The sequence below is a fragment of the Muntiacus reevesi genome, chromosome X, assembly GCF_963930625.1.
Source record: "Muntiacus reevesi chromosome X, mMunRee1.1, whole genome shotgun sequence".
Taxonomy (NCBI): Eukaryota; Metazoa; Chordata; class Mammalia; order Artiodactyla; family Cervidae; genus Muntiacus; species Muntiacus reevesi.
In genome coordinates, this window is record NC_089271.1 from 27,308,596 (window position 1) to 27,332,061 (window position 23,466).

A 23,466-nucleotide genomic window follows, 5' to 3' on the forward strand; every position below is an offset into this window, starting at 1 on the left:
GACTCAAAATGTGAAAAGGAAAAAGATATTTAATTCTAATGCCTGATCTTTTTGGAAAAGCAGTGCATAATACCAAAGAATTCTCCAGCCTTCTTTTCTTTTGTGCACCTAATAGGTCTGTCATTTCTTTTCGAATCAGTCTTTTCATAGAACTATTTTTCTGATAAATCTCAGCAGCACCATCAGCACCTATATTTTAAAATGCAAATCACTCTTACATGGGGTTAAAATATGGTACTCTGTTAAGCTCTAAAACCAGCTGATTTTTCTACACAGTTTTTAAATAACAAAAATTCAGCTAATAAATTTAAAGATCAACATGGGCTTTATTAAATGATTCATGAATCAGGCAGCATCTCATCTAGCAGATAGAAATGAGCTTTGTTGAGCTGTAGAAAAGGAAAGATTTTTAAAGATGGAAAGGAGGCGAAAAAAAGAAATTATGAACAAAGGATTCATTGGTTCAATCAAGGTCACCCTCCTAAATGGAATGGAGGGAGTATGTAGGGTAGATTATCTCACTAGTGCTGACCAAGTAATTCCAGGTTGAGTGGTTAAAGGTTACATTCCTGGTGGAGGTTGAAGCTGCAGTTAGGTTAGATATTAAGTCTTGCTTTGGTGATGTGGGCTTAGCACAAGTGACTCTATTTTGGGGTTGCTGTCACTCTCTGTCTCTCTTTTGAACACAATTGAGGGTTGCTTTCTTTGTGTCATTTGACCTATATTGTTCCTTCAAATCTTCTTAGGTTGCCCAATGGATAACAGTTTAAATAATGTGGATGTCTGCAGTTGAATTGCTTCTAATACAGAAGTAAGAGTATTGTCTTTCAGACATCATTCAAGCTAAATACTGTTTTTCTCAGCCAGCACTATAAATGTCTATAAAACCTTTTTTTTTTTTTTTGCAATGTAGCATGGGGAAAATAAAAAACAGTCCTACTAGATTTGCAGCTTTTATATTTTCGGATGTTGTGGTTTTCAGGCTAAGATTTAGGCATTCTTCCTTCACAACTTAGATACAAAGATCTGATAGCTAAATGGTGACCAAATCACTTGATTTATTAATTTCTGGCAGTCATCCAATACCTACCAGAATACAAAACTCTGTTAACAATAGCTGGATGGGGTGTCAACTCCTCTGCCTGGGCCTGAAATAAGGCCTTCTGCTGTCTGCCCATTAACTGATGGCAAATGGAGCAGTAGTGGCTGATGATAAAGCACAAACATAGGCAGCTCTTATCCTTAGCAGTTTCATTTATGGAAAAAACAAAACGAAACACAAAACCTTGTATGTGTTGGAGGTATAGGAATCCCCTGGCCTAGTTTTTACTTTGAGAGAAACTGACCAATCCAGAACTAAATTCCAGCTCCTCATGTGTCAAATTCTGATCAATAAGGATAGGGATGCTGCCTTCTTGAAAGAGGCAGCTAAGAAGATGGAATTGGAGGTGGACCAACGTGCCTTGCTAGAGGGTGGGGCTGTGACTAGAATGTCAGGAAAGGAGCAGGAGGTTTCCTTGCTACACAACCAAGGGTTATCCGGATTCATCTAGGAACAGGCATAAGAACTTGAGCAGCAGAACTCTAGTTTCTGAAGTCCATGAAATTGAGACAGAATACATGTAACTATATGGCTGATTCATGTCAATGTATGACAAAACCCACTGAAATGTTGTAAAGTGATTGGCCTCCAACTAATAAAATAATATTTAAAAAAAAATTTAAAAAAAATTAAATGTGAATACCTGTAGTTGTTTAATTTGATTGTACCATCATTTGTCATGGTATTTGAGAGAAATAACCATAATATTAGATGGTAGATATGAATTTCAAGATTTTCTAACTGTTAAAATGAAAAAAAAAAAAAAGGTGATTCTTACAATAAGGCCTTTCTAAGATACTTCAAGTTTAAACCGAAATATTTCTAAAGTAACTGTAAAGTATGTGCCCTGTCTGGTGGGAACCACCTTCCCTCTTTCCTTTTTCTTTCTCCCTGTCCCACCCCACCCTTTCCCCCATATTTTTTCCCTAAAAAGCACCTCCCTGTGGTCAGCTAGTTCAAAGAAACCACCTGCCCTAGGAACAAGCTAATATTAGATTCAAACTGCAGAGAAGCAGGTTGGAATAAAAAGGAAGGGGGGGCTTTCAAGTTAAGTAAGAGCATTATCCTGCCTACTCTTGGTGGAGTGTTCTGCCAACAGCATATTTGGCTTCACATTGTGGGTTTAATTCTTTTCATGTAATCCTTTGGTTGATTCTATAAAGTCAAAAATAAGAAGTGCTGTTGGCACTGTTGAAGAGAGATAACTGATTTGCATGGAACCTGTGGTTATTTCAACCTCTAACTTGTGTATCAAATTGAGCTCAACTAATGTGTTAACAGTTTTCCTAAGGTAAAAAACTTGATTTGAAGTGAACAAGTCATTATACTTGTGAGATTTTATTTTATAATCCTGTTAATTGATTTTCTGTGAAGAAAACTTGCTTTAGATTGTAATGTAATGGTCAGTGACTATGAAGAAAGGAGGATTTGTTTTTTTTCCTCCATATTCACTTTTTCTCTGTTTCTGTGGTTCATGTTGTTCAAGAAGGTAATGTTAAGTGTAACAACACTTTTGTTAAGAGAGTGGTATAGTCCAGGATATGTATAGTTTCAATAAAGGAAACCAGTCTTGATCTACTATGTTTGAAAGTAGCTTTAAAAAATTACTGTAATCATGATTAAAGATTCATTATTTTTAATGTGCCTAGACTTGCAAATATGGTCTATTTCCATCTTAACGTTTCACTGGGTATAAATTGTGTTCAAATTTAAGTAGTACTAATACAGTCTGAAATCCCTAAATCATCAGTGAAGGCATTTAACCCTCATTCCTTTATACTTCAATTTTTACATTTATATGTATTTCCTTGCATTCTTATATGCATGCATTTGACCCTACCTAAAATGTGGCCACTAAAATTTTTATATCCTGTTTTCTGCTTCGCACAATACTGTGTAAGTGACAAATAGTCTGTACATTTAAAATTTATAAGCAAAACTGTAAAACCTTACATATGGTATGGTGTCTGTGCCTTTGCTGTTTGCAAGATAAGGTACCCAACCAGCATTCTAGCTTTGGAACAGAAGGAAAGCCTTCTCAGAAGTCAAGTGAGATTGGAAGTGATTGTGTTGTTATCTGCAGAGGTAATCTGTTGAGTAACTTATATGCCCTTGTAACCTCAGTTTCTTGAACAACAAGTAGTTTGAAACCAGGTTGTCAGATTTCTTTCTACCCTGGTAGATTGCAGAGGATCGAAGTCAATAATGTAATTCAACATTACAAAAAGCTAGTGCCAAATTTCCAGAGCAAATGGGCATAAGCCTCCAGTCGGGACAAACTGAGTACTTATCCTTTGGGCAATGCAGTCATTCAACAAGAAATGCATGTGTACATCCCTTCTTAAAAAGAAGCAAAATAAGGATCTTCCATCCTCAGCATAGCAGATACACTTGGCAAAGCAGAAAAGTAAAGAATTCACAAAAGAGCTTTTTTTTTTTTTTTAAAATGTAAAATATTTGCCACTATTTTCAACTACAAAACACATCTTCCTTTGCCAGGTATGTCTCACTTGATTCAATTCAGAAATGGTTCATCTTTTTTATATTCCTTGGAGTAATCAAAAAAATAAATTGTTTGGCCAGAAATTGGTCATTTCAAACCATTGTGGCCCTGCATTCCCTATCAGTTGGAAACCCAGAGAAGACAGCTATCAAAGAATTAAAGTCGTTTCCTGAATGACTAAATTGGTACTATCTACCACTTATGCAAAAAGACTATATTCTTTATTAACCCTGAAATCTGTACTTAGTTTATTCTACATACATTGTTCTAGAATTTAAATTCATGACATTTGAAAAATGTAAATTATAATTAAACATAGAGAGTGCTACTTGTGGTTATTATATATTTCTTAAGTGTTCCATGGTAAATATGACCTATACACCTATTAAATTAAATGGTTGAGAGTAAATTTGCTTTTACTTTCCACAGAAACATTTGGATTACCCCAGGAGTAAAAATAACAGATTGATAACATAATATTATTTATTTTCAACTTTCACTTTGATTTATATGCCATCCAAATGCCACTGGATAAAAATCATATTAGATTGTCAGAATTCATGGAATGATGTTTGAGGCAGAGATATTGAATAATATCCTGCAAACTGAGAAGGAACTTTAAGACAGAAGAATGAAGCGGGTACCTCCATGAAATGAATTAGGAAGTTTGTTGTGGGTAAATTATATATAGGCGGGATTGGGCAGATGATTCAGAGGCAGTCTAAGCTGCACTTTGCAACTTGGAAAGGAGTACAGAGGGACTTAAAGGGGCCAAAGATGAAAATAGAATAATATCAAGTGAGAAGCAGGTTGGCCCCACTGGGAACTGGAAGTTTTTCCTCCCCCAAGAGGGCTCATGACCCTAACCATCTACATCAGCAAAAGGCATTCTTCCTGTTTTCACATCAGATGAAGGCACAGGTAAAAGTTGGTAGGGAACTTGCGTGACTTCGACACATTCCTAGTGTACAGGCCAACGATCAATCATACAGAAAGGGGGGCAGGTCAGGACTGCAAGTCCGAGATGGAGCTGACAAAATGGAGTCAGTGCTGTTCAGCCACACAAATGATGCCCTTAAGATTTGTGCGTTTGATTTTATGTGAAGTTGCCATTAAAGAAGCATGAATGCTGAAATCGTTAGTGACATGCATGCTGACGTGTTTAAGGGTGAAGAGTACCAATGTCTGCAACTTCACTGAAAATGAAATGTAGTGATGGGATGGATAAAGAGATGAATAGATGAATATATATTCACTTTAGTTCACGCCACCACATCTTTATCCATGGTTTCACTCTCCTGGGTTTCAGTTATCCAAGGTTAACTGTAGTATAAGAATATTAAATGGAAACTGCCAGAAAGAATTCATAAGTTTTATACTGCATGCCATTCTAAGTAGCCTGATGAAATCTCATGTTGGCCTTCTCTGTTCTAACCTGGTATGCAAACCATCCCTTTGTTAAGCATACCCACTCCTTTGTCAATTAGTAGCTGAATTGGTTATAGAACCAACTGTCTTGGTATAATAGTGCTTGTGTTCAAGTCACCATTATTTTCCTTAATAGTGACCCCACAGCACCAGAGTAGTGATGCTGCAATTTGGATATGCCAAAGGGAAGCTGTGAAGGGCATCCTTTAAGTGAAAAGTTGAAATTCCTCTACTTATGGAAAGAAAAAAAGTGTACACAGAGGTTACTAAAATCTATAGGGAGAAGAAATCTATCCATGAAATTGTGAAGGGAAAAAAAAGAAATTGATGCCAGTTTTGCTGTTGGTCTTCATCCTGCAAAAGTTATGGCCACAGTGTGTGATAATCACTTAAGAAGAAAAAAGCATTAAATGTATACAATAAAATATTATGAGAGAGACCACTTCTACATAGTTTTTATTACAGTATATTCTTATAATTGTTTTATTCCATTTAGTTATTACTGTTAATCTCTTTCTGTGCCTAATCTATAATAAGTGCCTAATCTATCATAAGTATGTTGTTGTCGTTTAGGTGCTAATTTCGTATATGACTCTTTAGTGATCCAGGGACTGTAGCCTGCCAGGCTCCTCTGTCCATGGGATATCCCAGGCAACAATACTGGGGTGGGTAGCCATTCCTTTCTCCAATCATAGGTATGTGCATATGTTAAAACCATAGTATATATAGGATTTGGTACTACCTGTGATTTCAGGTATCCACTGAGAGTCTTAGAGCATGTCTCCCTTGAATAAGGGGAACTACTATATATGTGATAAAACAAGAATAATAAAATGTTGCTTGTACAGTGTAGATGGTTGCTATATGGGTGTCTACTGTACAATTATTCTGACTTTTCCATATGTTCAAAAATGTCCATAGTATAATTTGAGGAAAAAGCTTGTAGCATGCTTCAGTAAAATTCTGTAAAGACTATTAAAATAAGTATGCTTCATCCAAGTTCCTTACATTCACAAAGGATATTGCAGTTTAAAAAAAAAATTGGCCTGGAAAGCATATAATAATCATGTTTTTAATTGAGTAGGAAAAGTAGAACTTTTGTTGTTCAAAATTTAAGTTTAAGATACTGTCCATTATGTTAAAATTTAAAGATACTTTGTTCTTTAGTTCTGCTATTAATGGAGCCATTGCCTTCTGCTTGATACTAAACTGTTTCCTTAATGCTTTAGACATCCTGGGTACATTTGATCATATTTTTTATTAGAATGCTGAAAAGAACCAGTTTTACCTTTAAGTTCATAAGGAAATCTCCCTTTGAATTCAGGAGATGATTAATCAGTGGAAAGGTCTTGTTAGTAATATCTAGATTTACCTTTATCATTTGAACATAGTATCAATAGTTGACTTAAACGTCTAAGTAGTGTGGTTACTTCACAGCTAAGTAGAACATTAGGCAGGGTAGTTCAAAGAGTTCTCATAATAGTCCAACAAGTGGAATTAACACTTGGCACCATGGTTCCTGTCGTTGGTCTTTGGGGGTGCAGTCTCTAGTTGAACATGGTGTCTTCTTGTGACAACTTATATATGCAAGACTTCAATTCATAGTTCCATCATTACAAATAACAACAAAAAGAACAATAGCAACAACAAAACATTCCTGTTTTCTTTAAAATTTTGTAAATGTCATTAGACTGCATATTGTCGTGCTCAGTCGCTCAGTCATGTCTGACTCTCTGTGACCCCATGGACTGTAGCCCGCCAGGCTCCTCTCTCCATGGGACTCTCCAGGCAAGAATACTGGAGTGGCTGCCATGTCCTCCTCCAGGGCAGACTGCATGTTGGAATTGATCCTATTTGCTATGCCAACAGTTGAAAAGAAATCTGTTGAACATCATTTGGTTTAACAAATTTTTTAAATGTTAGCACTCCATTTTAATAATGATTAAAAAAAAGATTACATCTATTAATAGCTGAAATGTTAATAGCCATCAATGTAGAGAAGCCATAAAGAAAACAATTCAGCACCTCTTACAACTCATTTGAACATCACTAATTACTCCCCTGTTTAACACATATAATATAGAATATATTTGAACACAAGAACATGTAAACCATGTTTTTATTCTATCTATGAATACTGAGTGATGTATGGAATTGTGGGACTCATGAGGTTTTCCCAGAGGTACCCAGAGGCCCCAAGCTACCAGAGTGACAAAGAAAATTTTGGTGCTTTGCCTATACAGGAACTTTTTCTAAACACTTTACAAAAAATTCATGACCAAATATGCATCCTGGAAAATGAAAGAGATACTCTAAATTTATAAAGGTTCATATGGCTCTCTCTCGAAATACTTCTGGCAGGAGATGATATAAATGTTGGGAAAGCAACAGTTTGAACAAGAAAAACCTGGAAATACAAGTGGAAAAGTAAATTTAATTTATACTATTGGAGTATCTAAATGAGGGAAATAGATTACTTATAATTTCAAAGAAGCAAAGGTATGTGAACTTTCTTCCAGGTCATTTCATTTTTAAATTTCCTTTGTAATGATATTAGGTAGACTTTTGTTTATCGCACTGAATGTTGCTACAGATTACTTTGACTGTTTTGACATTTAGTAGACAACCTGTTGGCAGATTTGTTTTTTCATTGCATATAGTATATTATGGAAAAATTTACACGATCAATGTGAACAAGAAAGATAGTTTGCAGGTCTATCAAATACATAAATTTTGGCTGCATTTCTAAGGGTTATTACAAGGTTTTAAAATTTCCATATGACTTAATAGCTGGGAGGACATATTAATATTTAAATATTAATTTTAATACCAAAGATAAAGCAGATTAATATGTTTGAATGAATATTTTAAATTCCCTAATGAGAAGATAATTATATAAATTTAGTATATATTTATAATTTGTTAGACTAAATCATTTATGGTATGTGACAGTACTATCTACCTGATTCATCTCTTTTTGTCAAATATTTCTATATTAGTTCTTGCAGTCTATTATCAGTATGTATTACTTTATAGAATTGGGATGGTGAGAGAATGGAGAATCATATTTTAGTGAGAATTTATAATGTGAAAATTTCTGGTGGTTAAAATTACCATAGAAAATGTTGTGAATCTCCTGCTTCAGAATTTACTTTTTTTTGGATATGCAACTCCATACAGTAATTATGAAGCCTGCTAAAATTTTAAAACCACCAAGCTAAACTAAAGAACCAAGAATGTCTGTATTGAAGATCTTTGGATATTCAAACTCTTTGCTTTTCAAATAACTAGCAAATACCTAGTGGTGGATGACAGATGGACCCATGATTCTGTAGCTTAGCTGTTCAGTAGGTAGCCATTAGCTACCTGGAGCTCTTTAAATTTAATTATAAATAAAATAGAAAATGTGTTTCATCTGTCACATATACCACATTCAAGTGCTTAATAGCCCCATGTGCTTAGTGGCTAGTATATTTAACAACACAAAAATTTGCTTCTGTAATTACAGAAAGTTCTGTTGAACACCACTGTTCTTAAGTTATTCTCCCAGGATTTGCTCCATTTTGTTGAGATAAATTTCGGAAAGCAGTACATGCTTTTGAGAGTTTATTGAAGCTTTCTGGAGTCTGAGTTATCTGTGGGAATAATCAGTGTTATATTTTAGATATTGTTTTTTTCTAAAAATATTCAATTAATATTTAAAAACAAGTGCTCATGAATGAGAATTACTGGTGCAGATACTGCACATTCTTTGTCATTAAAATGATGTGGTCAGTACAAGGAGAAAACCACTGTTTAGTCTAATTGAATCACTTTTTTTTTTTTACCCTAAAATTACTCTGTAAATTTTGGTTTAGAGCCTTGATTATAACAGCTCATCTCAAAGCCTGTAAGCAAACAGCTAAATAGCATTGATTGATCTCATTTTCAAGTCATAGTTACAATTCTCAAATGAGCACTCAATATCCCCAGGCATCCAGTTCTATTTCCCTTTCCCATTCTCCAGAATGATTTTGTAACTTCTCTCTTCAAACCTTCCTACCACAATAGCTCCTGTTTCTCACATGACTGACTTTATTTCTTACTCTTTGAGAAAACAGTCAATGTACTCAAGTTCCTACATTCATCCACCTATGAATCTACTAGCTCATCTGGTACTAAACGTACATTCTTGACCTGCTATCCTGTGTTACTGTGGTTGGCAGTACGCCTGCTTGGATGTCATTTATTATCAACTTATTCATGCATTTTCTCCTGAAATTATCCTTCTTCTCCTTCAGTATTAATTTCTGTGTATCTACAAATAGGTTCTGGTGTCCTCTAGCTTTAAAAAACCAAAACAAAAATAAGCTATTTTATCCCCCTTTTCAGATTTGCCTTATTTTTCTATTGTCCTTAAAACACACACACACACACACACACACACACACACACACACACACACACACACACACACACACACACACACACACACACATCCCTACCTTATAACTGTTAAAATGAACATTTGTGAAATGGAGTACAGGATGCTGGATAGTGAGCTATGTTTCAGTATCAGAGCAAAGGGAAATTGAAATAGTGCAGTCCATTCCTCATAGGTCCTGCAGGAAGTACATGGCATCCCTCAAGGGGCCGCATTGGGAAGACAAAGCAGAGCACAGACGGAGGTCAGCAGACAAGACCTAGGGCGCATATCTTTATTAGTGTCTATGGGTAGAGTGCTTTGCGGTTCCCAGGCTGGGACCCAGTTGGTCGATGTAAACTAGAAGAGTGGAGGAAGCCCCAGGAGGCTTACCAGAGGGCACGTAAGGCATACAGATGCCCGGGGGACGGGGAGACTGTTGACCACAAGGGCTATTGGGTACTTGAGATCAGGAACTTAATTTGCTTCTGCCTCTGCAGTCTGCTTTCTAGGGTGTGCGCTTGCATGCGGGGCTGCTGTCAGTTGAAGGTGAAGCACACTGCTTGATCAAACGAAATGAATGCTGGGGCAGCAATACCATGAAGTAGCTTAGAAATGGCAACCCACTCCAGTATTCTCGCCTGGAGAATCCCATGGACGGAGGAGCCTGGTTGGCTACAGTCCACGGGGTTGCAAAGAGTCAGACACGACTGAGCGACTTCATTCACTATAGCTTTGCTCAACTCTCGACACAGAGACACACGAATTCAAAATCTTGAAGGAGTTATTTATAGTTTATGTTGTAATTATTTAATTCATATTTTCTCTTCAATTCAGTTCATTAGGCCTACCTTCCTCACAAAGGCTGGTTTTCTTCTTTCTTTTATTTTCTCTGTTAAGGCCACATGACCGTTACGTTGCCAAATCAATGGACATGTCTCTTTTCTTCCTGTGCTTGATCCCTAAGTGGAATTTGTCACAGTTGACCGATGGATCCTTCTGGAAAAACTCTTTTCTTTTGTCATGAACTATATAAACTTTTCCTAGGTATCCCCTTCTCAATCTCCTTTTCTCATCATTTCTCCACCTCCAAATTTTGACATGTGGGTCCTGTCTTCATAGTTTTTCTACGGTAACTTATCCAATCTAATGGCTTTAAAAGCCAATTGTATGCTCATAGCCCTCAGTATTGTTTATATGTCCCCCTTGAACATGAAATGTGTTTTTCCAACAGCCTACTTGACCTACCCATTTGGGTGTATAGCAGAGATGAATCTCAAGTTTAACATAATCCAAATAGACCTCTTGATTTTCTCAAGCAGATCTCCCCAAATAAATACCAAGCAAATAAACCTGCCCAACCTGTTCCTTTTCCAAATTACCCTACTCACTGTGGCCCCATTATGACCTAGTGCCTAATGTCAAATTCTAATTGCTCTTATAAACGTCATATATAATCTGTGATTCTTGTCACCTCTATGCATATCTGAAATAGCTCCACTTCTCTGTTTTCTTCATCATCCCTGTTTTATATCTCCCATTGTTTCTTACCTAGACTATCACAGGTATTTTTTAAGCTTTTTGCTTTTGCCTCTCTTTAAGTAAATCTCCCTTCTACAGATTAAATAGTCACTTAGTAGAACATGTATTATTACTCTAATGACTTCCCATTGCCCGCAGACAGAGATCTGAATTCTTTAACCCATCTTCCAATTTTCTTCATGATCCCACCCTTGCCTGACTCTTTATGTCTCATTGTTTGCTTTTCTCCTGTTCTCTAGCCTCAGGTCACGCTGTCTCTTGCTTTAGTCTTTCTGCACTAGGTATTTCCCTGCATGAAATGTCCCTTCTCAATATGCAGTATGTGGGTTTTCCTTTGTTTCTCAGGTGTTAGCTGAAATGACACTTTCTCAGACATGACTTTGCAGACCGAAGTAGCTACCAATTACTCTCAATCACTTGAACCTACTATTATTGTTGATGGGGGGATTTACACTCTGTAAAATCTTTCTTATATCACTTTTTGCTGATTTTTTCTTTATCTTCATCTGTAAAAATAACTGCCATTATATTTCCAGCATCTAGAGTTTGTCTATCCTAGAATTAGAACTCTTTCGATGAATGATGTTCGAAGGATGAAGTCAGCTGCACTGTTCATTTTCAAATGCCATGCGGCATCTAACTATTTGAGATTGTTAGGCCATGAAAGATCCTCATTCTGGTTGACATTTCACTGGAACAAGCATTGGTGATGAGAAAAGTTTATATTAGGACTCAAATGTGGCTATTCCCACTGTCTCACCTCCCTCTTCTCCTCATCATTTATTGCAGTCGCCATGGCAGTTCCGAATTGGTGGAATCAGACTTAGGACACATCCCGCTTGACTTCCCTGAGAAATATGTGTTGAAAGGCAGCCAGACAACCTGATGATAATTTAGTGGTTGTCTTTCTTCACTGAACATCAGTGAATAATGCCTTTGCTCCCTGTCACCAAAAAACATACAGAACCCTTTCAGGATTTCAGCTCTGGGGATGATTTTTGACTTTGCAGATATACAGATGTTTGCTTTTAAAGCTCCTCTGGTTTACATAGTGATTTTTATCTATTTCCAAATGCATACTATATCATTTTTGTGGGTAATATGAAGCATATGTAAAATGATCCCATTCTAATATTGCTCTATTGTTGGAAGAGGACTGCTCACACCTTAACTTCATAAGGTTTTTTTCCCTGTGTGTTTCAGTGCAACAAAATGGAAGTAAGAAATATTCTGGTTGTGCTTTTTCAAGGAGGAGAGTTGATTCATCATGTCATATCACTGCTTCATCAAAAGCTTAGATAACAAAGATGAGGGTCAGTATTCTGTGAATGCTGTAAGTCCATACCAGGCATCTTGTGCATCTTGCCACTTATTTTCCATATACTTTATAGATTCAGTATCTGGTGGCATTTTGACTTAAGCATTACATAAGTACTGTAGTCTTTCCCCTTCTCCTGAATTCCATGTATAACGTATATATTAGCTTTAACCCATGTCTAAGAAATTAATTTCTAAGTTTAAGAAAATATTGGAAAATCTTGAATTTAAGTTATAAACTTGACTATGATTTTTTTCTGCAAATAGAAATTGAGGAAGGTAATTGCAACTAACACTAGTTGGGTTTTCAGAGAAATAAGAGCTATAAGCTGTGCTATAGCATGATTGGATATTTTGGTGACATAGGTTTTTTGAAAATATATGTGTAAATAAAAGAGAACTACTGAATAGTTATTGTATCTACTTTGATTAATTGTTTAAACATGGTTGGTATAAAATGAATTAAGGAAATGCCTTGCATCTTTCCATTATTTCTTTTTTTTTAATTGAACCATAGTTGCTTTACAATGTTGTATTTGTTCCTGCCATACCCCAAAGTGAATCAGCTACACAAATATATATGTGTGTGTGTGTGTATATCCCCTTATTTTTGGATTTCCTTCCCATATAGGTCCCCACACAGCACTGAATAGAGTTTCCTGGATATACAGTGGGTTCTGATTAGTTATCTATTCAATATTTTATGCATAGTATCAATGATACATAGTGTTTCCTTTACAGTTAATTCTAAGCAAATCTCAGAACATTGGGTACTTTCTCTTGTCCTAGAGATTGCACCTTATTTTGTTAGAAAGTTTGAAAATTGAACTCTTTCAACTTTAAAGACTAAAGCAGTGGGAAGTCTTTTTAAGTTGAACTAGGCAGTATGGCTGTGCTTGAAAATGTTTTGAAATTAAGGGCTTCTATATACAGAGTAAAGCATTCATTTTTGGTTTATTATGAATACAACTCCTAGTATGTGTAAATTATTCACTTTTAAATTATTAAAATATTTTCTCTAAATCTCATTATTAATAAACATAAAACTTTTCAGCAATATTTCATTAGCTGTCGTTAATAAGTATTTAATCACACTGTTTCAAATTAGTTATAATTAGCTGATGAAGAATAAATTATTAAATTGAACTTGGAAATGTTATTGATGCATCATATAGTTATTTGAGGATGATTGAAATATAAAAGAATTGTTAGTATGTAATATTATATTGCTTATCAATATAAATAATGGCCACACAATTTAAAAATATTTTTATATTTAATATAAAGTTGGATTTCTATATGTGCATATGTACTCATGTTAAATAATCTGAAAATATTTAACACGTTTCCTTTAATCAGTTCAGTTCAGATGCTCAGTTGTGTTCGACTCTTTGCGACCCCATGGACTGCAGCACGCCAGGCTTCCCTGTCCATCACCAACTTTTAGAACTTGCTCAGACTCATGTCCATCGAGTCTGTGATACCATCCAACCATCTCACCCTCTGTCATCCCCTTTTCCTCCTGCGTTCAATCTTTCCCAGCATCAGGGTCTTTTCCAATGAGTCAGTTCTTTGCATCACGTGGCCAAAATATTGGAGTTTCAGCTTCAGCATCAGTCCTTCCAATGAATACAGGATAGGTTTCCTTCAGGATTGACTGGATTGATCTCCTTGCAGTTCAAGGGACTCTCAAGAGTCTTCTCCAACACCACAGTTCAAAAGCATCAATTCTTCGGTGTTCAGTTTTCTTTATAGTCCAACTCTCACATCCATACATGACTACTGGAAAAACCATAACTCTGACTAGTCACTAGTTTGATTCCTGGATCAGGAAGATCCACTGGAGAAGGGATATGCTACCCTCTCCACTGTTCTTGGGCTTCATTTGTGGCTAAGCTGGTACAAAATCCTCCTGTAATACAGGAGACCTGGGTTTGATCCCTGGGTTGGAAAGATCCCCTGGAGAAGGGAAAGGCTACCCACTCCAGTATTCTGGCCTAGAGAATTCCATGGACTGTTTAGTCTATGGACTCACAAAGACTAGGACATGACTGAGCAAATTTCACTTTCCTTAAATAGTAATTTTTAAAATATAATTTTCACATAGGTAGAGCTTAAGTCCCATTTACATGCAGCGGGCATATATATTGAGGAAGGAGCTGATGAAATATATGATTTTCATACTTATTTGAAACACTCATTTTTTAAAAAAAATCTTTTAATTATTTTATTGAAGAATAATTGCTTTACAGAATTTTGCTGTTTTCTGTCAAGCCTCAACATGAATCAGCCACAGGTATACATATATCCTTTCCCTCTTGAACCTCCCTCCCATTTCCCTCCCCATCCCACCTCTCTAGGTTGAAACAGAGCTCCTGTTTGCGTTTCCTGAGCCATACAGCAAATTCCCATTGGCTATCTATTTTACGTATGGTAATATAAGTTTCCATGTCACTCTTTCCATACATCTCACCCTCTCCTCCCCTATCCCATGTCCATAAGCCTGTTCTCTATCTCTGTTTCTCTGTTGCTGCCCTGTAAATAAATTCTTCAATACTATTTTTCTAGATTATATATATATATATATATATATATATATGTTAGAATACAATATTTATCTTTCTCTTTCTGACTCACTTCACTCTGTGTAATAGTTTCTAGGTTCATCCACCTCATTAGAACTGACTCAAATGCATTCCTTCTTATGGCTGAGTAATATTCCATTGTGTATATGTACCACCACTTCTTTATCCATTCATCTGTTGATGGAAATCTAGGTTGCTTCCATGTTCTAGTTATTGTAAATAGTGCTGCAGTGAACAATGGGATACATGTGTCTTATTCAATTTTGGTTTCCCCAGGATATATGCCTAGGAGTGGGATTCCTTGGTCATATGGTGGTTTTATTCCTAGTTTTTTAAGGAATCTCCACACTGTTCTCTATAATGGCTATATCAGTTTATATTCCCACCAACGCAAGAGCATTCCCTTTTCTCCACACCCTTTCCAGCATTTATTCTTTGTAGACTTTTTGATGATGGCCATTCTGACCGGTGTGAGTTGATGTCTCACTGTAGTTTTGATTTGCATTTCTCTGATAATGAGTGATGTTGAGAATCTTTTCATGTGTTTGTTAGTCATTTGTATGTCTTCTTTGGAGAAATGTCTGTTTAGGTCTTTTTCCCAAATTTTGATTGGGTTGTTTATTTATCTGGCATTGAGTTGTATGAGCTCCTTGTATATTTTGGAAATTAATCCTTTGTCACTTGTTTCATTTGCTATTATTGAAACACTCATTTTAAAATCATTGTATTTTGGCCTTATTTGAAAATATCTGCCTTCAAAGGCTCTTTTGCATCTCAATAAGAATCTCTTATCTTTAAAACAATTTCCTCTAAATTTAATATACAAAATTTTATAATTTAAGATTATTGCTTGCTATTCTACTGAAAGGAAATGTTTGCTTTTGTGTTTTTAATAATATGAATAAATATATCTTCAAATTCAAGTGCTAGTGTTTTGAGGAAGTGACATTTTGCTTTTGCTTTGTTTCCTCTTAAACATTAGTAATAAAGAACGATTAACCAAAATATAAGGCAATGCAGTGAAGAGAAAATGTCTTCATAGGTCCCTTGAGAAAGAGCTGTTTAGACTTTTTAATGTTTCTAATTTTTACCACTGAGTGTCTAACTTTACAATTTTTTTGAAATTCAGCCTACTTATAATGTTAACAGGTGAAGTAGAAAAAACAATCATTAAGAAAAACAGTGGGAAAAAGTAAGAAGGGGAAATTCAGCCCTCAAATAATAGCATGTATATTTGGATTGTTTTCTTTCATGTTTAAAATATTCCATACAAACAGTGTTATTTTAAAAAATGCTAAAGTTACCTCAAGTTCTAAAGTGAATACTACTAATCTTCAAGGACTCATTATTTCATGTTCATGGTTTATTTTTCTCAGTAGTTAGCAACTTCTAGCATATTATGTAATTTATTTATTGAATCTATCCTCCTTTTTTGGCTTCTCTGGTATCTCAGTGGGTAAATTCACCTGAAATGCAGTAGACCCTGGTTCAGTTCCTGGGTCAGGAAGATCCCCTGGAGAAGGGATAGGCTATCCACTCCAGTATTCATGGGCTTCCCTGATGTCTCAGATGGTAAAGAATCCATCTGAAATGCGGGAGACCTGAGCTCAATCCCTGGAGAAAGGCATGGCAAGCCACTCCAGTTTTCTTGCCTGGAGAATCCTTATGCACAGAGGAGCCTGGTGGGCTATAGTCCATGGAGTTGTAAAAAACTGGGCACGACTGAGCAACTAAACACAGCACATCCTACTTTTTTAGAATATAAACTCTTTGAAGACAGAGATATTCCTATGTGTTTTGTACTACACCTAGAATATTGCCAGATACATTTTAGTTACTGAGTAATTTTTAATAGAAGATGATCAAATAAGTGATCCAGTATCTTAACCTACAAACATAAGTGCCTTAGAATAATATACAATCTTGAGCTTGAACAAAAAGTCTCAAAACTCTCTTATTTCTTTAATGACCTTGAAGATTCATGGGTAAGTTCAAAAGAAAATTCCTCTTCTGCACGACAATTTGACCTGGAAAAACGGATTACTCTGAAAACCTGATAAAGATAATATTCTAATTATACTCGAAGGCAAAATTGATTATAATAAAATTAATGAATGAATGATAAATTGTTTTAGGCCTGAGAAAACTTTAAATGACTTATGGAAAGGCAGAAACTTTACAGTTCTCTGAGTGCTGTGAGTTTCAGAACTGGAACCTTTGCCACGGAACTGTTAAGATATTGACTGTTATATTGTATGAGACTCAAAATAAGAAGACTCCTACACCTGACCAGTATGGACATTGGGTTTCTTCTGAAGAGTCAGTGAGAATACTTCATGAATGGCTATGTGGAATGCTGTGAAAGTGAAAGTTGCTCAGTTGTGTCCAACTTTTCTGACCCCATGGACTATACAGTCCATGGAATTCTCCAGGCCAGAATACTAGAGTGGTTAGCCATTCCCTTCTCCAGGGGATCTTCCTGACCCAGAGATTGAACCCAGGTCTCCTTCATTGCAGGCAGATTCTTTACCAGTTAAGCCACAAGGGAAGCCCTATATGGAATGCTGTACAGACTCCTTTTCAAAACGAATGGCTAATGCTGCCTCGCCGGCCTGCTTTCTTTTGTCTAATAATCCTCTGAATGGATCTGATAACAAGTATGGGCGGTGGTGGTCTTCTGTTACTGAATATTTGGTAGAGCCGAAGAATCAGGCTAAGATCTGCTTCATGAATCACAGCCTTTTTGTGGCAAAGGGGCTTGCTTAACTCGATGAAGCTATGAGCCAGGCCTTGCAGGGCCATCCACGATGCACAGGTCACGGTGGAGGGCTCTGATAAAACCAGGTCCACTTGAGAAGGGAATGGCAAATCACTTCAATATTCTTGCCCCGAGAACCCCATGAACAGTGTGAAAATGCAAAAAGATATGACACTGGAATATAAGCCTCCCAGGTCAGAAGGGGTCCAATATGCTACTGGGAAAGAGCAGAGGACAACTACTCACAGCTCCAGAAAGAATGGAGTGGCTGGGCCTAAGCAGAAACGACGCTCAGTTGTGGCCGTGTGTGGTAGTGAAAGTAAATTCTGATGCTGTAAAGAACAATGTGGCATAGGAACCTGGAATGTTAGGACCATGAGTCAAGGTACATTGGACGTGGTCAAGTAGGAGATGGCAAGAGTGAACATGGACATCTTATGCATCAGTGAACTAAAATGGGTGGGAATGGGCGAATTTAATTCAGATGACCATTGTATCTACTACTGTGGGTTACAATCCATTAGAAGAAATGGAGTAGTCTTCATAGTCAGCAAAAGAGTCTGTAATGCATTACTTGGGTACAATCTCAAAAACGACAGAATGATCTTAAATTGTTTCCAAAGCAAACCATTCAGCATCACAGTAATACAAGTCCGTACCCCAAGCACTAATGTTGAAGAAGCTGAAATTGACTTGTTCTATGAAGACCTACAAGACCTTCTAGAACTAATACCAAAAAAATGTCCTTTTCACTGGAGTGCAAAAGTAGGCAGTCAAGAGATACCTGGAGTAACAGGCAAGTTTGGCTTTGGAGTATCAAATGAAACATATCAAGGCTAACAGAGATTTGTAAAGAGAACATACTGATCATAGCAAGCACCCTCTTCCCACAACACAAGAGACAATTCTACACATGGACATCACCAGATGGTCAACACCGAAATCAGATTGATTAGATTCTTTGCAACTGAAGATGGAGACGCTCTATACAGTCTGCAGAAACAAGACCTGTAGTTGACTGTGTCTCAGACCATGAGTTCCTTATTGCAAAATTCAGGCTTAAATTGAAGAAAGTAGAGAAAACCACTAGTTCATTCAGGTGTGACCTAAATCAAATCCCTTATGATTATACAGTGGAGGTGTTGAATAGATTCAAGGTATTAGATCTGTAGACAGAGTGCCTGGAGAATGACAGATGGAGGTTTGTAACATTGTACAGGAGGCAATGACCAAAATCATCCCCAAGGAAAAGAAATGCAACAAGGCAAATTGGTTGTCTGAAGAGGCTTTACAAATAGCTGAGGAAAGAAGAGATGCAAAAGACAGGGGAGAAAGGGAAAGATATAACCAACTGAATGCAATGTTCCAAAGAACAGCAAAGAGAGATAAGATAAGCCTACTTCAATGAACAGTGCAAAGAAATAAAGGAAAACAATAGAATGGTAAAGACTAGAGATCTCTGAAAGAAAACTGGAGATACCAAGGGGACAGTTCATGCAAGGACGGACTTAATAAAGGACAGAAATGGCAAGGGCCTAACAGAAGGAGAAGAGATTAAGAAGAGGTTGCAAGAAAACACAGAAGAACTATACAAAAAGGTCTTAATGACCCAGATAATGGTAATGATGTGGTCATTCACCTAGATTCAGACATCCTAGAGTGTGAAGTCAAGTGGTCCTTAGGAAACATTACTAGGAACAAAGCTAGTTGAGGTGATGGAATTCCAGCTGAGATATTTCAAATCCTAAAAAATGATGCTATTAAAGTGTTATAGCCAGTATATCAGCAAATTTGGAAAACTCAGCAGTAGCCACAGGACCAGAAAAGGTCAGTTTTCTTTCTAAACCAAAAGAAAGGGAATGCCAAAGAAATGTTCAAACTACCAGACATTTGTACTCATTTCACATGCTAGTAAAGTTATACTCAAAATCTTTCAACTTGGGCTTCAGCAGTACATGAACTGAGGACTTCCCGATGTACAAGCTTGGTTTAGATAAGGCAGAGGAACCAGAGATCAAATTGCCAACATCCACTGGATCATAGAGAAAAAAAGAAAATTCCAGAAAACATGTGTGTGCTTTGTTGACTTCACGAAAGCCTTTGTGTAGATCACAACAAACTGTGGAAAATTCTTCAAGAGATGGGAATACCAGACCACCTTATTTGTCTTCTGAGAAAGCTGTGTGTAGGTCAATAAACAACAGGAAATAATGGTTTGGTTCAAAATTGAGAAAGGAATACATCAAGTTTGTATATTGTCACCCTGCTTGTTTAAGTTCCATGCGGAGTACATCATGCAAGATACTGAGCTGGATGACTCACAAGGTGGAATCAAGGATGCTGGGAGAAATATCTACCACCTCAGATATGCAGATGATACCACTCTAATGAAACAAAGTGAAGAGGAACTAAAGAGCATCTTGAGGAGGGTGAAAGAGGAGAATAGAAACGCTGGCTTAAAACTCAGCATTCAGAAAACTAAGATCATGGCATTTGGTCCCATCACTTCATGGTAAATAAAAGGGGGAAAAGTGGAAGCAGTGAGATTTTATTTTCTTTGGCTCCAAAATCACTGCAGATGGTGACTGCAGCCATGAAATTAAAAGATACTTGCTCTTTGGAATGAAAGCTATTACAAACCTAGACAGCATATTCAAAAGCAGAGAAATCACTTTGCCAACAAAGTTCCATGTAATCAAAGCTGTGGTTTTTCCAGTAGTCATGTTCAGATGTGAGAGTTGGACCATAAAGAAGACTGAGAGCTGAAGAATTGGAAATTTTGAATTGTGGTGTTGGAGAAGACTCTTGAGAGTCCCTTGGACTGCAAAGAGATCAAACCAATCAATCCTAAAAGAAATTAACCCTGAATATTGATTGGAAGAACTGATGCTGAAACTGAATCTCCAATACTTTGGCCATGTGATGCAAGGAAATGACTCATTGGAAAAGACTTTGATGCTGGGAAGGATTGAAGGCAAAAGGAAAAGGGGGCAGCAGAGGATGAAATGATTAGCTGGCATCACCTACTCAATGGACATAAACAGGAGCAAACTCCAGAAGATAGTGAATGATAGGCAAGGCTGGAGCGCTGCAGTCCATGGCTTTGCAAAGAGTTGGACCCAACTTAGCAACTAAACAACAACAACAAGATGTACAGACTGGGCTTGGTCCTATATGTAGAAGCAAGGATGTAGAGGTTGGCATTTGTCTGGGAGAAGGTGCATCTCTCACATATTTGCACAGAATGCTTCTAATTAGTGAAATGTAGGTCACCTGCAAAGATTTACTTTGAACTAATTGAGTTGCCTTGAGCAAATCCCTTAACCATTGAGACACAGCCTCTTCAACTGGAAAAATGAGAAAGTAACAATTGGTATTCTTGATGGTTTGTACCTAATCAAGCATTCTGTGACTTCCATTAAATTGTTCACACTGTAGTTTGTTACTGTCTGACATTCCTGAAAGCATGAGGCATTTGAGATTATTTCCTCTATGGAAAAAAGAGTTTAGAGAACTTTCTCAGGTCTACAGACCAAATTATAAGCCACTCTTTGATTGTCAAAACAGTTACCATGGATATGGAAAACAACTGTTTTTTGTGTCATTGATTACAGTGTAAGAATATGATAACTGTCTGTGTGCATATGCATATATATCATATTAGGGTAATGCTTTTGAAAGATAAGGAAAACTTAACTGAACTTTAGTGGCTTTAATTTTGACTGTGCTACTTTATATGTGAAAATGGATGATACACATTTTATTCCTTTGAACTTCAGTTTCCTCCTCTTCTTAATAAAACGTTATAAATTCTGTTTCCTTTCAGTTGCCAAAATGTGATTGATGACATAGTCCTCACATCAACACATGCTGCTTTGATTATTTAGGCCAAAAAAGAAAAAAATGGTGATTTTAACAGGTATTTGCAGTGAATTCATCCTAGAGGAGGGCATGGTGATCCACTCCAGTGTTCTTGTTTGGAGAATCCCATGGACAGAGGAGCCTGGCGGACTACAGTGCATAGGGTTGCAGAGAGTTGGACATGACTGAAGCGACTTAGCATGCAGACACACAGTGAATTCACCTAGTTAAAATTTTAAGACATTTCTTTTTCGAAGTTCTGCTTCTGCATAGTGTTCTTTTAGAATTTTTTCCCACTTTTCTTTGGATTCTAACAGTATTAATCCTAGCCTCATTGTCTCACATTGTCATTTTTGCGGCATCCTTTGTAAGTAGAATGGGAAAAAATCAGACAATATGAAATATATTGAGGATTTCTAGTGCTTTTCTATTCATTTATTATCATATTTTTGGAAATATATTTATATATATATGCATAAAATTTAACTATCTGGGAAGTAAAGAACATTTGGCCTTTTGTGTTGCTGCTTATACTGAGTAATTACTCTGAGTCCCTCTCTCACCCCAGAGAACACAGAAACTTATGCTGTATGCCAAGTATCTACAGATGTTATTTGTGATGATGTACAGATATGCCATATCTAGACATAAGGTAAAAACCAGTATTTCACTTGGGTTCTTAGGCAGTGAAACTGACTGGAATTTACTTTCACCCCTACGTGAATAAGGAAAAACCGGAAAGGTAGAAAATGAACTCATTGAAGAACACGATGAGCCTTGTGTAACTGCCACTTTGAACAGTACTGGTAGTCACTCTGCCAAAGACTTTAAAAATTAGTGACAGAGGCAGGAAGTTGAGGGAAAGCATCTCTTCATTCCTACCGTCTTTGTAATTGTCTACATGCTGTCCTGCAGTCTGGAATAAAATCATCATTACTACCATCATACAAGTTTCTCAGGCTAAAGAAGACATGTAACATATTTCATAGATTCAAAGATATACTTTTTGCCTTCACATTTTAACTTCTTTGAAACTGGGAAATATCTTACCATTTTACAATAAATTAGCAGTGCTTTTCCTGCTTAGTTGAACATGAAAGAACATTGACTCCTCAGTTCAGTTGCTCAGTCGTATCCAACTGTTTGCAACCACATGAACCGCAGCACACCAGGCCTCCCTGTCCATCACCAACTCCTGGAGTCCACCCAAACCCATGTCCATTGAGTCAGTGATGCCATCCAACCATCTCATCCTCTGTCATCCCCTTCTCCTCCTGCCATAAATCTTTCCCAGCATCAGGGTCTTTTCAAATGAGTCAGCCCTTTACATCAGGTGGCCAAATTATTGGAGTTTCAGCTTCAACATCAGTCCTTCCAATGAACACCCAGGACTGATCTTCTTTAGGATGAACTGGTTGGATCTCCTTGCAGTCCAAGGGACTCTCAAGAGTCTTCTCCAACACCACAGTTCAAAAGCATCAATTCTTCTGTGCTCAGCTTTCTTTATAGTCCAACCCTCACATCCATACATGACCACTGGAAAAACCATAGCCTTGACTAGACAGACGTTTGTTGGCGAAGTAATGTCTCTGCTTTTCAATATGCTGTCTAGGTTGCTCATAACTTTCCCTCCAAGGAGCAAGCGTCTTTTAATTTCATGGCTACAATCACCATCTGCAGTGATTTTGGAGCCCAGAAAAATAAAGTCAGCCATGATTTCCACTGTTTCCCCATCTATTTGTCATGAACTGATGGGACCAGATGCCATGATCTTAGTTTTCTGAATGTTGAGCCTTAAGCCAACTTTTTCACTCTCCTCTTTCACTTTCATCAAGAGACTCTTTAGTTCTTCTTCACTTTCTGTCATAAGGGTAATGTAATCTGCATATCTGAGGTTATTGATATTTCTCCTGGCAATCTTGATTCCAGCTTGTGCTTCTTCCAGCCCAGCGTTTCTCATGATGTACT